The sequence below is a fragment of the Notamacropus eugenii genome, chromosome 6 (assembly GCF_028372415.1).
Source record: "Notamacropus eugenii isolate mMacEug1 chromosome 6, mMacEug1.pri_v2, whole genome shotgun sequence".
In the NCBI taxonomy this organism is placed as follows: Eukaryota; Metazoa; Chordata; class Mammalia; order Diprotodontia; family Macropodidae; genus Notamacropus; species Notamacropus eugenii.
The window spans coordinates 293,092,657-293,112,404 of record NC_092877.1 but is presented as its reverse complement, the minus strand read 5'-3'; the positions used below and the strand labels follow the sequence as shown (position 1 = coordinate 293,112,404).

General features: G+C 38.4%; 1 protein-coding gene across 5 annotated transcripts in view; it reads left to right on the top strand.

Moving 5' to 3' along the window:
* EPSTI1 (epithelial stromal interaction 1) overlaps positions 1-19,748 on the top strand; it is a 112,370-nt gene that overhangs the window by 9,872 nt on the left and 82,750 nt on the right. Inside the window, exon 1 of one of the 5 annotated variants that reach the window (XM_072617149.1) lies at positions 20-128. The exons of the other annotated variants lie outside the window; for them this stretch is intronic. The gene's annotated coding sequence lies outside the window, so the exon portion shown is untranslated. Of the gene's footprint in view, positions 1-19; positions 129-19,748 lie in introns of those variants that run through there. 5 annotated transcript variants of the gene reach the window in all.

Sequence of the window (19,748 nt, the reverse complement as noted above, 5' to 3'; positions counted from 1 at the left end):
GGGAAGGTGACTATGGCAACCTCTTTGCTGCCCCATCCCTTCTCCTGTGCCCTCAGGGAAGTGAGTAAATGATTGAAGACGTGGTTCAGCGTTTACAAAAGATTGCCAGTCCCTGATATGTGACAAAGGTACTGCAAGAAAAATTAATACTGAGAAAACACTATCTGTGATTTGGGGGTGGAATGTGCCTCAACGGGATAGCCTGGTTATTAAGTTTTGTAACTGATTCCTGGTTTAAATCTCTGAACCTCTTAAATGCAATTGAAAAGTAGTGAGGTATCCTCTAATAGACAGAAGGAGGAATAGGGAAAAAAAAAAACATTAAAAAATTATTCCTGACTTAACCCTGTTTACAGGTACCGAATGGTATGAATGGACTAGCTACGTGTCTCCTGGTAGATGGGGGAAATCAGATCACTCTAAGGTTTTTGTCAGCTCTGATATAGTACCTCAATGTCCTGAAAGAATAGAGATTGATTGGGTTTTTTCTTTTTGTGTGGGGGAGGAGGTATTGCTAGAGTGCATGAGTGACTGGAGAAACCCTAATCCTTTAGTTGATCATGGGGAAAAAATTAAAATACCTTAAACCTCCTTTCTGAAGGATCAGTAAAAAGGTTCTTTACATTTAACAACTAAGTTGTGTGATTCAATGAGTTAAAAGGGCGCAGAGTACAGATATACTCTGAAATCGGCTAGGTGGCATAGTTCATAAAGTTCTGGACTTGGAATCAGAAAGATCTGAATCTTACCTTGGATACTTATTAGCTGGGTGACTCTGAGCAAGTCACTTAAATCTTTTTTTATTTTGGTTTCAGTTTTATCATCTCTAAAATGGGGATGATAATATTATCTGTCTCCCAGGGTTAGGGTGAGGATCAAATGATGACTTGTCAAATGTTTTGCAAACCTTGAAGTGCCATATAAATGCTTGGTACAATTATTTATTTACCACTGTTACCATATGAATGAAGCAAGCCTCTTTACTTGCTTTATTCTTCACATGGGACTATTGATAAAGCAAACTAATGAGATGAGTAGGGCTATAGTTAGTGAAACAGATTAGTTAATATTGTGGTTCTTAGGGGGCTGCAGGTAACCTGGAAAGAGGGCTGGATTTGGAATCAGAGGGAACTACTACCATTTAAATCTTAGGTGTACCTTGTGCAAGTCACTTAACTTTTCTGGGACTCAGTCTTCTTATCTGAAAAATGATGGAACTGGACTAAGTGACTGTTAAGTTTCTTTCTAGTTTAAGTCTGTGATCCTAAGCCATATCCCTCAGAGAATAAAACCAGACGAGGGGAGTTGTCAGTTTTTGTATCATTTGAGAAAGTAGAAATCCTATAGGTAATGAAATAAGTGATTCTGAAAGAAGAAAGTATTACTGGTATTGACAAATCTGAGAACACCTGTTCACATTGTATGTGATATGTATTTATATGACTTAATTAAAAAAAAACCCTGGGAGTTATTGCTCAAATTATTTTTCCAGAACAATATGGATAAGTTTCTATTGTTGAGAATCTACTTAGAAATATGGTGGACAGGGTGCTCGGTAGATACTTACTGTCTTTAGTTCTTAATAACCAAATGGACAGAATTCTGGGAGGGGAGCATTATCAATCAGCTTTCTAATTATGTTCTATTAAATCCGTAAGCCCCATATTGGGGGAGGAGGAGCATCTCTTTCCTATTTAGAGTGAAGTTTCAGCATTTTCCGACATTTCATTTCCATCGTAGGGATTACAGTTGTGCCACGCCAAGACTCCAGGAATAATCATTTCAGTTCAAACACAATATCAAAGAAAATGAGTGGGCATTTTATTTGTGAAAAGTCAGTGACAGCTGAAACAGTACAACAGTAAATCAACAGGATGATGAAAGCTTGAAAACACTTAATACCTATAATAATCAATTGAGGCCTACCAGAACTGAGAGGGGGGAAAAACTTAGTTCAATTACATAGTGAGGTTACTTACTGCAAAGTCTGCAGAGTACTATAAGGTTATATGCATTGTTAAGGTTAATTGCATCTATTCAGAATGTATTTGAATCTGAAACAAGAGATTAAAGTAGGAAAAAAAAATCAAAGGGAGCTGACTGACAGTGAAGGCACTGGCTATATCTGGGAATCGCCCGCTGCCAGTGGATGGATGCTTTGTTCAGTCTGGGGCTCTTGTTTTTAATTTTAATTTGAGAAGAATTAAAAGGCTTTAATAGAAAGTCCTGTGGCATGACTGTAGAAACTTATAATCATAAAAAGTTCAAGGACAAACTTACTCTATACCATATGACAGATGGAAACTGAAGTTGCAGGCTACCCAGTTTGGAAAGGAAATGTCTTAGCAGCCTGTATTCAGAAGTCTTATTTTTTTTTTGTTTTAAGTGTAGTTTATTTGTATATCTTATTCTCTCTTCAGAATAAATAGGAAAGCTTTAGAACTTCAATGATCTTTAGTTGAGAGAGGTTGATCATTGTTCCTCCAAAATGGATTTCAGAAAGTTGATTTTTTTTTTTTGAGGGGAGGAGTTGGTAGAGAGGGAGAGTGGGTAGGAAGAATTTGGGGAGAATGTAAAAGAGGGTTAATAACTAGCATTTGTATAATGCTTTAAGGTTTGCCAAGCACTTTACATGTGTTATATCACAATTTTCACAATCACCCCTTAACTATGATCCCCATTTGACTGATATAGGAAATTAAGGCTGAGAGGTTAAGCGACAACCAAAGTGACACCACATGTGTGTGTGTGTGTGTGTGTATGTGTTCGTGTGTATGTGTGTAGTTGGATTTGAACTCAATCTTCCTGACTCCAGGTGTAGACTTCTGTCTATCTACTGTGTCATTTAACTGTATCTGAGAAGGATAGATTAAAAAATGCATTATTACTTCTAGAGAAGAAAATCTGTTAGCTTGATTTTTGTTAGTAAAACCCTAGTTTCTTCAAGGGGTCATATCCCATACAGGCTAAGAGGCAGAATCCAGAATTAGAAGGCATGTCATTGTGGCAGAGATAAGTAGAACTCAGAGGGAATGAATGAAGGAGACAGAAGTCCAGTTGTATTTAGAAATGATATTTTTTTAAGGGGGGTGTACAACTGCCCACATCATCAAAACAAAGATGTATTTTGAGAATGAGTAGGGAAAAAAGACACACAAAATGAAATTGATTAATGAAATTGAAGTCTGTTTTAAAATTCTATCTCATCAAAAAAGTCCAAGAGAGGAGTCACGTTGAGGCCTTGTTCATGTTGGGGGTATCTAGGTATGATAGAACACGTGGGTTTAGAGACAGAGGACTCAAGTTGAAATCCCAGCTCTGATTGATGCTTACCATCTGCGTGACCTTGCGTTAATAGTCTCCTTAGTGTACTCATCTGTAAATGAGAGGATTGGGCAACAGGTACCTCCCATTCTGCATTTATGATCTCTTCTGCAGTAAGTGGCTCTTTTGCCCCCTTAAACCCTTCCCTAGGATGCTGGTGGAATGCTAGAATGCTACCTTTCTCATAGCATCAAAGATTTAGTACTAGAAGGAAGCTTAGGGGTCTTCTAGTCCAATCATCTTCCTCTACTGATAAAGAAACTAAGGTTCAGAGTGGCTAAATGTGGCCACTGATGGCCACATCAGGGCCACTGGTCCCTGATGCCGAATCTAGTTGGTATCTCACTTTGTATGCTCCTTAAGGGTAGAGGTAAAGGGGTGATATGACATGGATCAATTTGAGGTCATTAAAATGTTCAGGTAAAAACTCATCTTATAGTTTCATATGTATCATGTTTATTGAGAAGCAGAATGACAATGGACAAGGAACTTAAATGTTCCAATGGTGAATTTCCTTTATGGAAAATGGAATGGTAATACTACTTCCCAGAGTTGTTTTGAGGAAAGCAGTAAGTAAATTTTAAATGGTTCTATAAAGAAGAACGATAAGTGTAACTGTATTGTTTTCTTTTTAATCTAAAAACCATCCTTGAGAAGGGTGTCAATTCTAGTATTGACCACTGAAAAAAGAGCATACAAACTGCTTGAAATGGTTTATTACAGGTGGATGACCTGCTTGTTTGAGATTTATACCTTTACTGTCAAAAAAAATTTTAAATAGCAAGTTCCCTTACCCTGATAGGTTTAAACTTTTGCCAAGTCTTCACCCATCCCTTTATTGTCGTTTAGTTATTTTTCAGTTGTGTCCAACTCTTCATGACCCCATTTGGGATTTTCTTAGCAAAGTACTACTTTGGTTTGCATTTTCTTTTCCAGCTCATTTTACAGATGAGAAAACTGAGGCAAACAAGGTGAAGTGACTTGCCCAGAGTCACACAGCTAGTGTCTGAGGCTGGATTTGAACTCAGGAACATGAGGCTTCCTCACTAGAGACCTTACCCTCTATCTGCTTCAATACCTAACTGCCCCTTCATCCATCCTAGCCCCTTGTGATTTAAGCCCACTTGTGATCTGTCTTCGTTGTCTGTCTCTTTAAACAATTGCTATAAATTCTATTTAATGTGAATGGGTACTGTGATGAGATAATTATTCTTTTTTTCTTCTTCACCAATAATCAATTAGGAGACTAATTGAATAGTTAAAGGGAGAGGAGATGAAGGTTTGAACTGAGGTGATAGCTGTGTACCTGAAGAGAACAGGGCATATAGGAGAGGTGTGGTAGCTGAGTGGCTAGGTAGGGTAAGATTGAGGATTGGAGGATGATGCCAAGAATGAACTCAGAAACAAAATGGAGATGTGGGTAGCTGTGCCATGTCTCTACTGATCTCATCTCTATGATATATGACCGTCTATCTGCCCCAAAAGTAAGCTTCCAAGCCTCTATCTCCATTTTGTTTCTGGAAAAAGAGCTTCAGACAAAGCAGGAAAGGACAAAGATGGATAATGGTGTCAGGACCTATAATAGAGCTCTGGAATAACCTCAGCAAGCCCAGTCACATTCCATCCTAGGGTAATGGAAGGACTTGGCTGTAGGATTGCCATGTAGTCAATGACCTTTGATAAATTTTAGAAAATAGGAGAAACTCTGTAGGAATGGAGTCAAGTTAATGTACTGATTTTTAAATGAGAGGGCAAATTCTATAAAGGATAGGTCTGTGAGCCCAACCCTGACTCTAAGAAAATACTAGAACATACTATTAAATGATGGTGAGTACTGATAACTCACATTTTATGTAATGCTTTAGGATTTGTGAAGCACATTTCTTATCTTCTGCTGAGGGTATGGAGTGTAATTATGACCTCCACTCTATGGAAAACTCTAAACTGAAACTGAGGCTCATTCATGGAAATCCAAGTGGAAAAATCGTGCTTTGACAATTGCTAAGTGTATAACTCTGGGTCACTGAACCTCTGAGTCAGAGAGCTTTTTGCCGTAGCCCCGTATCTCACTAGGCTAAGAGGCAACATGTGTCAAGAGGATCAAGTGAGAAGAACCCCATTTCCTTTCTTGTCAGGGTTAATAGATTGGTAATTCAGTGGAATGCTTTAGACAGAGTAAGCTTGGGAATCAGAAGGCACTTGACAAAAAGATTCTCAAGATTATTAGTTGGAGACACATGTCCTAGATGATAGATTTCGGTAGAATTAGACCTGGCCAAATAACTAGACCCAAAGGATATGACATATCAACCTAGAGGGATGTGTCCGATGACCCTAAATTTGACCACGTTTTCTTTAATATTTTTTTTATCAATGATAAGGTTGAAGGTAGGCTTGTCAAATCTGTAAATAAAACAAAGTTGGGAGAGCGAGCTGACCTGTTGAATGATTATGGTCTAATATGATATCGTCAACCTTGAATGATGAGTCCAATTCATTATAGGGATAACTGTAAGGTCTTAAGCTTGGGGTTAAAAAAGTCAACTTTGCAAAGCCCAAGATAGAGAAACTGTTGGTAGACAGAAGCTTTTCTGAAAACGACCTTGGTTGGGGCAAAAAGGCAGTGTTAGTGGGCCGAATGCTCACTAGGAGTTAACAGTATGGCTAATTTGTGTGGCTGTAGGCTTTATTGACAGCAGAATAGGGTCTAAGATATTCTGCCCTGTTCAGACTACATCTTCAATGCTGTGTTCTGTTCTGGGTACCACATTTTACCAAAAATGCCAGTTAGCTAGACATCCAGAAGAGGGAAGCCTGCTGCATGATTATGTGATGTGAGCATCTGCAGGTTAAAGATACTGGATGTATTTAGCATGAAAGGCCTGAAGGGCTGAACCAGGAGCAGTGAATACGAATTGTTGAGGCAGATTTTTCTTTATGTAACAAAAAACATTACAACACAGCTGTCTAAAGATAGAATGGTCCACTCTGGGTGGTAGTGAGCTGCACACCAGTGGTTTTCAATAAGAGTTCAGATGAACACGTGTCAAGAATATTTTAGAGAGAATTGCTGCTTTAGGAATGGGTTGGTCTAGATTGTATCTGACATCTCTTGCAACACTGAGATTCTAGGAACTAAATTCCCACCCAAGGGGAGAATTTCCTGGGATAATAAGGGCCTCCAACTATTTGAAATTTTAAAAGAATTCTAAATTTAATGAATACTTAAAAAAAAAAAGCAGCTTTCCATGTAGAAAGTAAACTAGAAAGGGAAGATTATGTGAAACTGAATCTTTATGTAAAAGTTGCTTTTTTCAGAACATATAATAAATTCATTATGTTATTTTTAAAGGTGTATTGATTGTCTGTTTCCCTCTGAACTTTTTCCTGTTTCCTTCTGTGTATTTTTAAGATCTTTCATTATTGTTTAGTCGTTTTCAGTCATGTCCAACTCTTTATGACCCCAGCTGGGGTTTTCTTGTCAAGGATACTAGAATGGTTTGCCATTTCCTTCTCCAGCTCATTTTACAGATGAGGAAATTGAGGCAAACAGGGTTAAATGACTTTCCAAGGGTTACACAATTAATAAGTCTCTGAGATCAGATTTGAACATGAGTCTTCCTTGCTTAAGACCTGGCACTCTCTCCACTGTGGCACATAGCTGCTCCAATAATAAGATGCTCCAATAATCCTCTTTTATTTTTATTATTTTTGCAACACTATAAATAACTGCTCTCTCTCTCCTTTTCCCCACAAAAAAGGGAAAAACACAATCCTTGTAACAAATAAGCATAGTCAAGCAAAACAAATCTATGTATTTGTCATGTGCAAAAATGTATGTCTCTTTCTGCACCTTGGGTCCCAAACTATTTTTTAAAAGAAATTTAGACTGAATGTATTATACCTCTTCTTTTGAAATTCTTCTTTCCTACAGATGAATATTTAATCCTTCTTCTCTCTCTTATTTTGTTGGGTATTTGCTTTTGATAGGCCAGTGTTTTTCCTAATTAGGAATTTAAATAGCATCTGGTACTGCATGCTCACATAGGGGAATATGTTTAGGTAATACTTGGAGCCTGTCAAGATGTTTTTCACCACTACCATAGAAATTTTTTCCTAGATACACTATTGATGACAAGTTCTGAAAATCATACAAAAATTTCTCTGAAGGAGACCAATCTCCATGGCCCAGGGAGACCTCAGAAGAGTATATGAAAAAGAAAAATCTTTCTTTTGAGGTAGGGAAGGTGGTATTCTTTTGGGGAGAGAGAAACTGAACAACAGAAAACTTGTCTCCTTTCATAAACTCTCACTCAGTAATCTCATTGATGTGTACCATTGGGAAGTTAAAATAATCTTCCAAATTGGGATATTTCATTAAATTTCAATGAGGTAATTAAGGAAACTCATTTTCAAAGATACACATTTATTTCGGTAGCTTGGATTTTGCTTAATCAGGAAACTGACTGGAATGCTAAGTGTAGCTAGATTGGGCTTTTCGGGATCAGAAGCTTTGTAAGAGGTTGTTGAAATGGATGACATGTGGGTTAAAACAACAGAGGCCACTTAAGTGTGGATAAGAATTAATTGGCTGAAAAACATGAATAAGTAATGTTGGTATTCATGTCAAGAGAAAGCCAAGATAGAACAAGTGGATATTCAAATATACAGAGATATTATACTTTATGCTGCACAATATTGCTAGGAATGGAATTGCAGCTCCTTAGATTTAAATTATTCTCTTAGAACAGGCTGAAAGAATAGAAACTGAATTACTTTGGAGCATGTTTTCTACCCAATCACATGGAATATCTTATATATGGTTCTTAGAGATGGTAAAATATTGCTAATAGTGGTTGTTCCACCAATTTCCATATGATATTGCTAATGACTGACCCACACCCCTTTCCCCATCCCTGAATCTTTAAGCTAACAATGCTGGTAATTAAGTCCCTAGATATGATTGTTTGTTACATTTTTGAAATGCTACAGGACTGAGTTGTCTCCTCTTCTTCCTTTTCCTATCATGTTCATACCAGCTAACCCATCATATTGGTTATAACGTTGGTTGAATCCAATTCCTAAAATAAAAATATTTATATCTTGACAGACTTCAACTTTTTGTTGTATAAGCAATAACTTTCTTTTTTAAAAAGTATTTTATTTATGTATTTTTGTTACATTTTGGGTTTCTAGTTGTCTCCCTCCCTCCCTCCCAACCCTGTGTTGGAGGAGGTCAACATTTGATATAGATATGGATGTGGAACCATTTAATACACACTTCTGTATATCAGTTCTTTCTCTGGAGGTAGGTAGCATTTTCCTTCACAAGTCCTTCATAGTTAGTGAATGATCATGTTACTCAAAATAGCTTAGCCATTCGTAGTTATTCTTCAAAAATATTGCCATTACTGTATGCAATGTTCTCTTGGTTCTGCTGGTGTCACTCTACATTATTTCATGGAAATCTTTCCATGGTTTTCTAAAACCAACCTGCTTGTTATTTCTTATAGTACAATGATATTTTATTACAATCATTACAAGTGCCCCAACTTATTCAGCCATTTTCCAATTGATGGGCATTCTTATTTCCCAGTTCTTTGTCATCACAAAGAGAACTGCTATAGATATTTTAGGACATACAGGTGCTTTTCCTTTTACCCTCATCACCTTGGGACACAGACCTAATATGGCATTGTTGGGTCAAAGGGTATACACAGTTTTATAATACTTGGGGAGCAATTTAAGCAACAACTTTCAAAAATAGTAAATGTAATTAATGATCCTTTCAAATATTCATTATCTGGGGGTACAACCAGGATGGTGGAGTAGAAGGATGAACCTGTAGAAGCTCTCCCCCTATAACCTATAAAATACCTGTAAAAAATGAGGTCACAACAGAGGCCACAAACTGAAGGAGTGAAACAGTTTTCTAGCCCAAGACAGCTAGAAGACCAACAAGAAAGGTCTATCACACTGGGCTCAGAGAATAGCACAGCCCAGTGTGGGTCATGCAGCACAGACAGGACTGGAGCAGGCTTCAGGGCATGGAATCACAGGTACCAGATTTCTCAACCCACAAAGGCCAAAGACAGCTTCAGAGGTCAGTAAGAAAGCTCTTTCACCTGGGTGAGAGGGGAGTGCAGTCTGACTCCAGGGCTGTGGCAGCAGTATCCACTTTTGGAGCCTTCAGACTAAAGACCCTGGGGAATCAGGCAGCTGATCTGGACTTCAGTCCTGAATGACAGTCTTGGGGTGAGGAAGAGTGCTGGCTTGGTGGAGCAGGTAACGGCTGTAGAGAGGGAACCCTACTCACAGTTCCAGGGAAGAAAAGAGTGCTTTTGGTTGCTCACAAACCAGCACCAGGCCAGAAGACTTGATTGTGCCTCCTTGGAGAAACTGAGAACTTACTAGACATATCTCAGAGAATAGCCACACAATACCTCTGAAGCCTAGGGTAGTATACCTTCCACTTGACAAAGGACTCTACAGTCAAGTAACTGGCTGGGAAAATACCCAAAAGAGGGGAAAAATAACACTATAGAAGGTTACTTTCATGTTAAAAATGTATTTTCTTCCATCCTTTTGGATGAGGAAGAAGAGCAAAGCATACCATCAAAGGAAGACATCAGAGGCAAGGCTTCTACATCCAAAACCTCCAAAAAATATGTGCGGTGGTCTCAGGCCATGGAAGAGCTCAAAAAGGATTTTGAAAATCAAGTAAGAGAGGTGGAGAAAAAATTGGGAAGAGAAATGAGAGCAATGCCAGAAAATCATGAAAAGTGAGTCAACAGCTTACTAAAGGAGACCCCCAAAAATGCCGAAGAAAATAACACCTTTAAAAATAGACTAACCCAAACAGAAAAAGAGATCTAAAAAGTCAATGAGGAGAAGAATGCTTTAAAAAGTAGAATTAGCCAAATGGAAAAGGAGGTTCAAAAGTTCACTGAAGAAAATAGTTCTTGAAAAATTAGAATGGGGCAGATGGAAGCTAATGACTTTATGAGAAACCCAGAAATTATAAAACAAAAGCCAAAGAATGAAAAAATGGAAGACAATGTGAAATGTCTCATTGGAAAAACAACTGACCTGGAAAACAGATTCAGGAGAGAGAATTTAAAAATTATTGGTCTATCTGAAAACCATGATCAAAAAATGAGCCTAGACATCATCTTCCAAGAAATTATCAAGGAAAACTGCCCTGATATTCTAGAATCAGAGGGTAAAATAGAAATGGAAAGAATTCACTGATCACTTCCTGAAAGAGATCCCAAAAGGAAAACTCCTAGGAATATTGTAGCCAAATTCCAGAGTTCACAGGTCAAGGAGAAAATATTACAAGCATCTGGAAAGAAACAATTCAAGTATTGTGGAAATACAATTAGGATAACACAGGATTTAGTAGCTTCTACACTAAGACACTGAAGGACTTGGAATGTGATATTCCAGAGGTCAAAGGAGATAGGATTAAAACCAAGAATCACCTACCCGGAAAAACTGAGTATAATACTTCAGGGGAAAAAATGGAATTTCAGTGAAATAGAGGACTTCTAAGCATTCTTGTTGAAAAGACCATTCTTGTTGCTGAATGGACAATTTGACTTTCAAATGCAAGAATCAAGAGAAACATGAAAAGGTAAATAGGAAAGAGAAGCGTTAAGGAACTCATTAAAGTTGAAGTGTTTACATTTCTACATGGAAGGATGCTATTTGTAACTCATGAGACCTTTTTCAGTTTTAGGGTAATTAGAGGGAACATATGTATACGTGTGTACACGTGTGTACACATGCATGTGTGTACATGTGTGCACACGTGTGTGTGTATATGTGTGTATGTATGTGTATATACGTATATATATGTGTATATGTATGTATATATACGTATATATAGATGTATATATATATGTGAATGGCATATATATATGTAGGTTTGTATGGGTATGTATGTGTACATTATATATGTATAGATATGTATATGTACATGGGTATGTGTGTGTGTGTGTGTCTACACACATAGACAGAGGGCATAGGCTGAGCTACATATGAAGGGAGAATACCTAAAAAAATAAAATTTACTCTTGAGTGGAATGTACTAAGAATAAGAGAAAGGAAAGGTAGAATGTAGCAAGTCATCTCACTAAAAATAGGGAAGAAAGAGTTTTTACAATGGAGGGGAGGGAGGGGGGAGATGAAAGGAAATAAATAAGTCTTACTCTCATAGGATTTGGTTTAAGGTGGGCGTAAAACACACTCAATTGGATATGGAGATCTATTTTACCCTGCAGGAAAGCAAGGAGGAAAGGGGTAGGAGAAAGAAGATAACAGAAGGGACAGCAAATTGGAGAAAGGGACAATCAGAAGCAAACACTATTATAGGAGGACAGGTCAAGGGAGAGAATGGAATAAATGGAGGGCAAGATAGAATAGAGGGAAATATGGTTAGTCTTTTACAACATAACTATTATGGAAGTGCTTTGCGTTGTAACACGTGCATGACCTATATTGAATTGCTTGTTTTCTCAATGAGGGTGGATGGAGAGGGAGGAAGGGAGAGAATATGGTACTCCAAGCTTTAATAATGAATGTTAAAAATTGTTTTAGCATACAACTGGAAGTTAAGATATACAAGCAATGGAATATAGAAATCTATTTTGTCCTACAGAAAAATAGAGGGAAAGGGGGACTGAAGAAGGGTGAGTAATAGAAAAGAGGACAGACTGGAGGAAGGGGTGGATGGAGTGCATGATGTCCTGGGGCGGGGGGATGGGGAGAAAATTTTGAATTCAAATTCTTGTGAAAGTGAATGTTGAGAACTGAAAATAAATAAATTATTAAAAAATTCATTATCCATCATGGGATTTAGCGTTGAAGAAACCTTAGAAACCAGTAAGATAAATTCCCTCATTTGACAGATGAAAAAATTGAGACCTGGAGTTGTTAAATGACATACCCAAGGTCACAAAGGCACTAAGGATTTAAGCCTAGATGCTCTGACTTCAAATCCAGGGATCTTTTCATTTTACCAGGCTGTCTCTCAAAATGCTGCTTGTGTAAATCAGGCATACAATGAAAGTGGAGAATAGGTGCATTTTTTTTTTTTACTAGAATCTGAATCCAAATGCATCCATGTGGCTGAAAATTCATAAATAGCAGCTCCGCAGTAACCTTGAAGTATGGCTAATCTAGTAGCATGAGAAAGACTTGTTTGGGTCATGCTTGTCTTGAATTGTGGACAAATGGCAAAGGGAGTTCTGACAGGGGTATTGTGTTAATATCTCTGCTTCTCCAATTCAACAAATATATACTGTCTACTCTACACAAGTCACTGCGTTAAGCACTATTCCTGCTCCTAAGGAAATGCAATGTAATAAGATAATGAGACACACGTGCAAAAAAATTATGTTATAAGTTAAGAAGTGATTCAGTACACAGGAAAGGCAAAGCAGGATAGCTAGGCAGGGGGAATTGAGGGGAGGGATCACCTCTGTCTGGGTAGGGGGAATGTCAGGAGTGGTAATGGGGATGAGGTAACTTTTGAGCTGGGTTTTAGAGAGTAAGGATATTGGAGGAGATGGGGAGCTAATGGAATCAGTTTCAAACTTGGGGGAAGAAGGGAGTGACAGGTATAAAGAGTCTGGAAGGGCTAAGATGAGATCTGAACACTGAAGCTGAAGCTTAAATACTTTGGTCACATAATGAGAAGACAGGACTCATCAGAAAAGACTGATGCTAGGGAAATTTGAAGGCAAAAGGAGAAAGGGATGGCAGAAGAGGAGATGGATGGATAGTGTCATGGAACTAGCACACATGAACTTAGACTTTGAGAGGACAGAAGGACTTGGTGTGTTGTGATCTATGGGATCACAAAGAGTCAGACACAACTGAACAACAGTAAGATAAGATCAGGAAATGATGAGTAGCCCAGATTAGCTCAGATACGGAATGCACAGAGGGGAATGTGGTGGAATAAGACTGGAAGAATAGATTGAAACCTGATTGTGAAGGATCTCAAATTTCAGTCTAGAGTTTTAATTTTGATAGTGCAGTGCCACTGATTTTTTTTTTTTTTTTATGATGAGGGGACATGAACAGACCTACATATGCATTAGATTACTTTGGCTATATTATCAAGGGTGATTTTGAAGAAGGGGGAGACTAGGGACAACCTTTGTTTCCTCGTATGCCTGCTTCTTCTCTCCTTTACAATTCATTCTTCATAATGTTGTGGTGGAAGTAGATGAAGAAAAGAAGGGATGGATGGAAGAGATACTTAAGAGGAAAATCTGTAGGTCAAACATCAGTTATGAACTCCTGGAAAGCCTGGACTTTGCCATGCTTTATATTTCCTAGACACTTACTAGCTGTGTCCCTGAACAAGTCAGTTAACCCTGTTTGACTCAGTTCCCTCATCTGTAAAATGATCTGGGTAAAGAAATGGCAAACCACTCCAGTATCTATGCCAATAAAACCCCAAGTGGGGTCATAAAGAGTTGGACACAACTGAAAATGACTGAACAACATTTCCTAGAGTACTTATCTAGATTTGTGCTGAGGTAACAGATAATATACAAATGTGTTGGATTGACTAGCATCCTTTCGCCATGCCAGAGATGAAGGACAGAAGTGATATTGCAGGGTGGGTTTTCCTATTTTAGTGAAAGCTACAATATAAATCACTATGTTCCAGGGAAATGAGATGATCCCCAGTATAATGCCATAGCAGCCCTTCAGGGGAGTTGGCTACAAGAACTACTAAGTATGGCAGAAGACAAAGGTTCTTGCTTCTAGGATGTATGGAGTGCAGGGAGAATTTTGCAGTGACTTCAAAGGGCATGAAATTCATCTTTCCAACATATCTAGTAATCATTACCTGTGCATGTAGTGTCAGCTAGTCTTCTTCCTAGAGGAAAAGACTTTGAATAGCAGGTACATACCTACTTCCCAGGTTATAAAAAGAGAAGAAAGAAAAAAAGCTTTAATTGAACACCTCCTGGGTACCAGACACTGTGCTAAGTGCTTTACAAATCTCATTTGATCCTCATAATAACCCTGGGAAATAGCTGCTATTGTTATGCCCATTTTACATTTGAGGAAATTGAGGCAAATAGAGGTTAAGTGATTTCCCCAGGGCCTCACAACTTGTAAGTACATGAGGCCCTATTTGAATTCTGGTCTTTTTGATTCCTGGCCCTGTGCTCTATCTACTGTGTCCCCTACCTGCTCCCCTTCTGTCAGAGAGGAATGTATTTCTTAAAAATAAACATGCAAAAGAAAATATCCAACCAAGAAAAAGTTCACATTGTCAAAATAAAGAAGAAAAATGATGTGTAGAGGCAGAGGGGAATCCTGTACTGTTTTAGGAGGTGGGAAAATTGTCACACGTCAGGTGAAAAGGCAATAAGGATGATTGCATGCTTGGACCTAAGTAACAGATACTGCATGAGTTTCTTCCTCAAGAGGGGAGAACTGGACCCTTTGAGAGGGAAGCAGCTAAATATGTCCTTCAAAGAATGATATGGACTCACAAGTGCCTTCAGATGACAGATCTCCTTGTTAGGGTCAGGGAAAGGAGAGAGTGGTGGTTGTTGATTCCCTGCTGAGGGTTACACAGAAGCATCAATTTGTGGACTTGGTAATAGGGAAGTCTGTCTTCCCAGGGTGCGCATATACAGGACAGAGAACCTTCTCAGACTTGTCAGACAGAAGAAGGAAATGAAAAACTCATTAGAAGATGAGTGTCTGATAAGGGAATTTGGATTTCTGAGGCACAACTTAGTTTATAAGGATGATGGACTTTTGGCCTATGATGGAGTATACCTCGCGACAGCTGGTAAAAAGCGTTTGCTGTGTCTTGCAAATCTAAGGGTTTTTAAAGAGGAAAGGAAGGGGGAGGGAGAAAATTCTCTGTCTCTCCATATAGCTAGGATTTTTTCTGCCAACATCTCCTATTGATATTTGCTGTTCTGTACACTTTGGGTATACAATATTATTCTAAATTTCTTTTTCTCCAAATAAATAAGTAGTTAAAGGTAGAGGCTGGTACAGAGTAACATTAATTTTTAGATAAAACCTTTCTAAGAAATCCAGAAATGGGAGATGGAGGTGGGGGAAGGGCAGAAATAGTAGAGATCATTTGGGTTAAGCAACAGAAAGTAATACAGAAGAATAATACAATACTGAATACGGAATACATTATACTATAGACCACCTAAAGGGGCAGACAGGTGGTACAATGGATGGAGCACCTGGAGTCAGGAATATTCATTTTCCTGAGTTGAAATCTGGCTTCAAATCTAGCTGTGTGACCTTGGGTAAATCACTTAATCCCATTTGCTTTAGTTCCACATCTGTAAAATGAACTGGAGGAGGAAATGTCAAACCACTCCAGTATTTTTACCATGAAACCCCCAATGGGGTCATAATGGGGTCCCTCCACAAAGACATGACTGAAACCAACTAAATAACAAAATAGACAATCTAAACGGAAAGAAGAACTAGATGAGGAAACATTTGATAAACAGATCACACGTTTTGTAAGGACTCACAATATAATATTGACTTCAATCTTCTCAACATCAGCTGGTGTTTTCTCTCTGCCCCAAGCAGAGTAGTTAATAATTTCTTTATTTCACCCTTCAAAATATACAAGAATCAATTAGGGCATCTTCTAGGTCCAGTTCTCTTCATGGAGTGGGGGAGATGACCATTCTTTGTTAGCATTTGTGATGGAGAAGAGGAAAGCTGAGTATAGTCTGATGTGGACCCTAGGTTTTGGGAGAGCATGTTTTGAAGGGTTCAGTTAGAACCTCATAGACTAAAATTCTAGAGGAGAAATCAGACCAGGAAGGATGGGAAACTCACAAGAGTGAAATTCTGAAGACATGCAAGGAAATAATTTTGAGGACCAGGAAGAGGATGAGGTGTCAAAAGAAATGAATGTGGATGTGCATAAACTTAAAAGAAATGCATAGAAGATGAGAGCAAAGACAGGTCAAGGAGACTAAATACAAAATTCCATTAAAGTCCCAAGGAATAATGGCAGGAATGCTAGAGCTCAAAATGAGCTGAGGCTGACGAAGAAACATGAAGTGAAGAGGGTTTCTTTCTTTCTTTCTTCTTCTTTTCCATCCTTCTCTTTCTCCATTCTCTCCTTTCTTTCTTTCCTCCCTCCTTCCTTTACCCTCTCTCATTCCTTCTTTCGCTCCCTTCTTTTATCCTTTCCTATCTTCCTTCCTTCTCTCCTTTCCTCCCTCCATTGGAGAAAAAGAGATCTAAGAAAGGATTGCTCCTTTGCTTGATAGCCAATCATGGACAATGGAGAGAAGACAGAGCCACTCACGTCTGATTTTGCTTTTGTTTTCCCTGCCAAGGAAAATAATATTTAGATGGATAGAACAAAAAATGGCTAATAGGAAGCTGATATCCCAAAGAAATACAGAAGTAACTGGTCTTCTTGAGTTCACCTGGCCCAGATGGACTACATTCTTGAGTTCTGAAAGGACTTGTGGATGTTGATCGCTGAACTTCTGCCAATATTTTCAAGATCATGCGGAAGTAGAAGGGGAACAGGTGTTCTAGGACTAGAAAAGGTTCTCCCAACTTTCAAAAAAGAGAAAAAAAGAAAAAAAGAGAGTAGAGTCTGCAAAGTGTTGGCCAGAGAATTTGACTTTGATTCCTGATGACTTCTAGAATCTGTTGATAGTTTGCCTATATTTTAGCAAAGCAGTGTTTCCCATGCATGTTCATGGAAAATTGGATTAGAAAATACCATGGTGAATGTAGTCTCAGAACTAAGTGCTTGGGCCCAAAATGTAGTCTATTAGTCATTCAATTTAAATTTAGAAGGAGGGGCTCCAGTGAAGTATGTCAGGGATCAGTGTATGTCCATATGTTGTTGAATGGTTTGGATAAAAACATAGTTGCTGACCTGTTTATCAGATGTTGGATAGCAGCAATTAAAAGATCTTGACAAGTAATATATTGGGCTGAATCTAATAAGATATAATTTAGTAGGGATAAATATAAAGCATTACACTGAGGTTTAAAAGATCAGGTACAAGATGGAGTAGACTGTACAATGGACCAGATTGTAGTTTGAAAAAGGGAGTTTTAGGGGCAATACATGTTCAGCATGATTCAATAGGATGCTATAATGAATGCCTTAAAAAAAAAAAAAAAAGACGTAACATTGGTCTGCATGACATTCTTGATGAAGCCAAACTGGATCCTTGTAATTGTTTCCTTTTTTTTAATTAATGGATCCTAGAATTTATCAGAAATCAGTCAAATTTGCTGGCCTAACTTTGCAGACTATACTCTCTTCTCTTTTTTGGAAAGTTGGGTGCATCTTTTCTAGAATTTGTTAAACATTTGCTATATGCCAATTTCCAGACTAAGTGCTGGGGATACATACACACACACACACACACACACACACACACACACACACGTGAGACAGGAGCTTACATTCTAATGGGAGATACTGTAATATATGCGCACAAATGTGAATATCTTTGGTTCTTATCTCCACACACATCTGGAGTTACAGATTGGAAAGTCAAAAAGATGACCAGTGGAACTATAAAGCAGTTCTTTTAACACATCCGTTTCAGAGGCAATTGAAAGTGTGTGTGTGTGTGTGTGTGTGTGTGTGTGTGTATGTGTGTCTTGTGTAGTAGTGGTGGTGGGACCTGCAGGGTGGAAGATGAGTCAAAGTGAGGATGAGGATGTCTGCTCCTAGCAACATGGTGTCTGGTGGTCAAATTTAGAGGGAGGAGCTTAGTTTGCATTTCTTGTGACAGTTGGTAATTCCATTGTATTTTGGTTTTATTTGGACCACTTTTGGAGACTTTATCTTTTCAATGCTCACCCTAGAATAGAAGTCCCAGAACTGGAGGGCAAACAGATTGGGGAAGGGCCTTGAAATCATGGCCTGTGAGGATTGTTTGAAGGAATCTGGGCATGAGAAGAGAAAGAAGCCTTGGGGATGATAGAATAACCATTTTCAAGGGTTCAAGTTGTCACATGGAAAAAGAATGAAACATGCTGTGCTTGGCCCTAAAGATATAACTTAGAGGCAGTAGGGTGGAAGTTGCAAAGATACAGATTTGGGTTCTGTCAGGAATAAATTTCCCAATGAGTACTATAATAATTAATAATAATAAAATAGCTAGCATTTGTATAGTTTTTAAAGTTTGTAAAGTGCTTTACCAACGTGATCTCATTTGATCCTCACAACTATCCTAGGTTGAATTTACAGTTGAAGAAGCTGAAGCCAATAAAGGGTAAAGGACTTACCCAGGGTTCTACAGCTAGTGATTGTCTGAGACTGTATTTTCCTCTGGGCCACCTTGCTGCTATCTAAAAGTGGAACAAGTTATTTCAGAGCCCTGTGACTCTCCTCACTAGAAATCTTCCAACAAAAGTTGGATGATTACTTGTCAGTATGTTATTGAGACAGCTGATAGTGCAGTGGACAGCTTGCTAGGCCTGGAGTTAGGAAGACCTGAATTCAAATCCAGCTTCAGACACTAACTGACTGTGTGACCCTGGGTAAGTCACTTAACTCTGTTTAAAAAAAAAAAAAAGGATAATAATAGCACCTATTTCCCAGGGTTATTGTGAAGATCAAATAGATCATATATATAAAGTGCTTAGCGCAGTAAGTACCCAGCATATAGTAGGCACTATATAAATTCTTATTCCCTGTCTGTTCCCCCTCTTGTCCGTCATCTTGTAATGTTGGAGTTTGAGTTTCTCTGAAGTCTCTTCCACCTTACAGAATCTCTTTATTTGTGATATAGAAATACTTGGGCACATAGCAGAGTACCTAGTTCATAATTATTGCTTAAAATCCTTTCTGACTTTACTAGATTTGGAAGGTCATGCAGTATTTGAATTTTAGGAAAGGACCTGCCATTTCTTGACTCTTTAGGCCAGAACCTGCATCTTTGTCTCCTTGGGTCTTATGGTGTTTGACCATATTCAGGACTAAGCTTTCCAGGCAAAGTTGCAACAACCAAGATCTTCTGGAGTTGTGGCAATTGAGGAGCGACAAATCTTCCTTCTGAGAGAACAAAGACTATGTAATGGACAAGGGATTAATTTTCAGCAACAGCTTCCTAATTTTGTATTCGTAACCCTAGGTGCACGTTGGGCTTCACGTGCACCTTCTGCTGATATATGTTGGGTAATTGGGTATCCAGCAGCCCAATTTACATGCAACAGTGGTTGTCTACCTAACATTCACGTGCCTAAAATTACAGGCTGGTTTGAAGTTGGCTGAAACCTTGCTGCTAGGTAAGTAATGAGATAAGGAAGAAATGGTTTCTGTTAATCAGCCCTTTTGGCCTCTGCTGTTCAACCTTTGCTAATTTGTTCTTTGAAGTTACACATTTCCTTGTTGAATAAGAAGTCGTCTATAG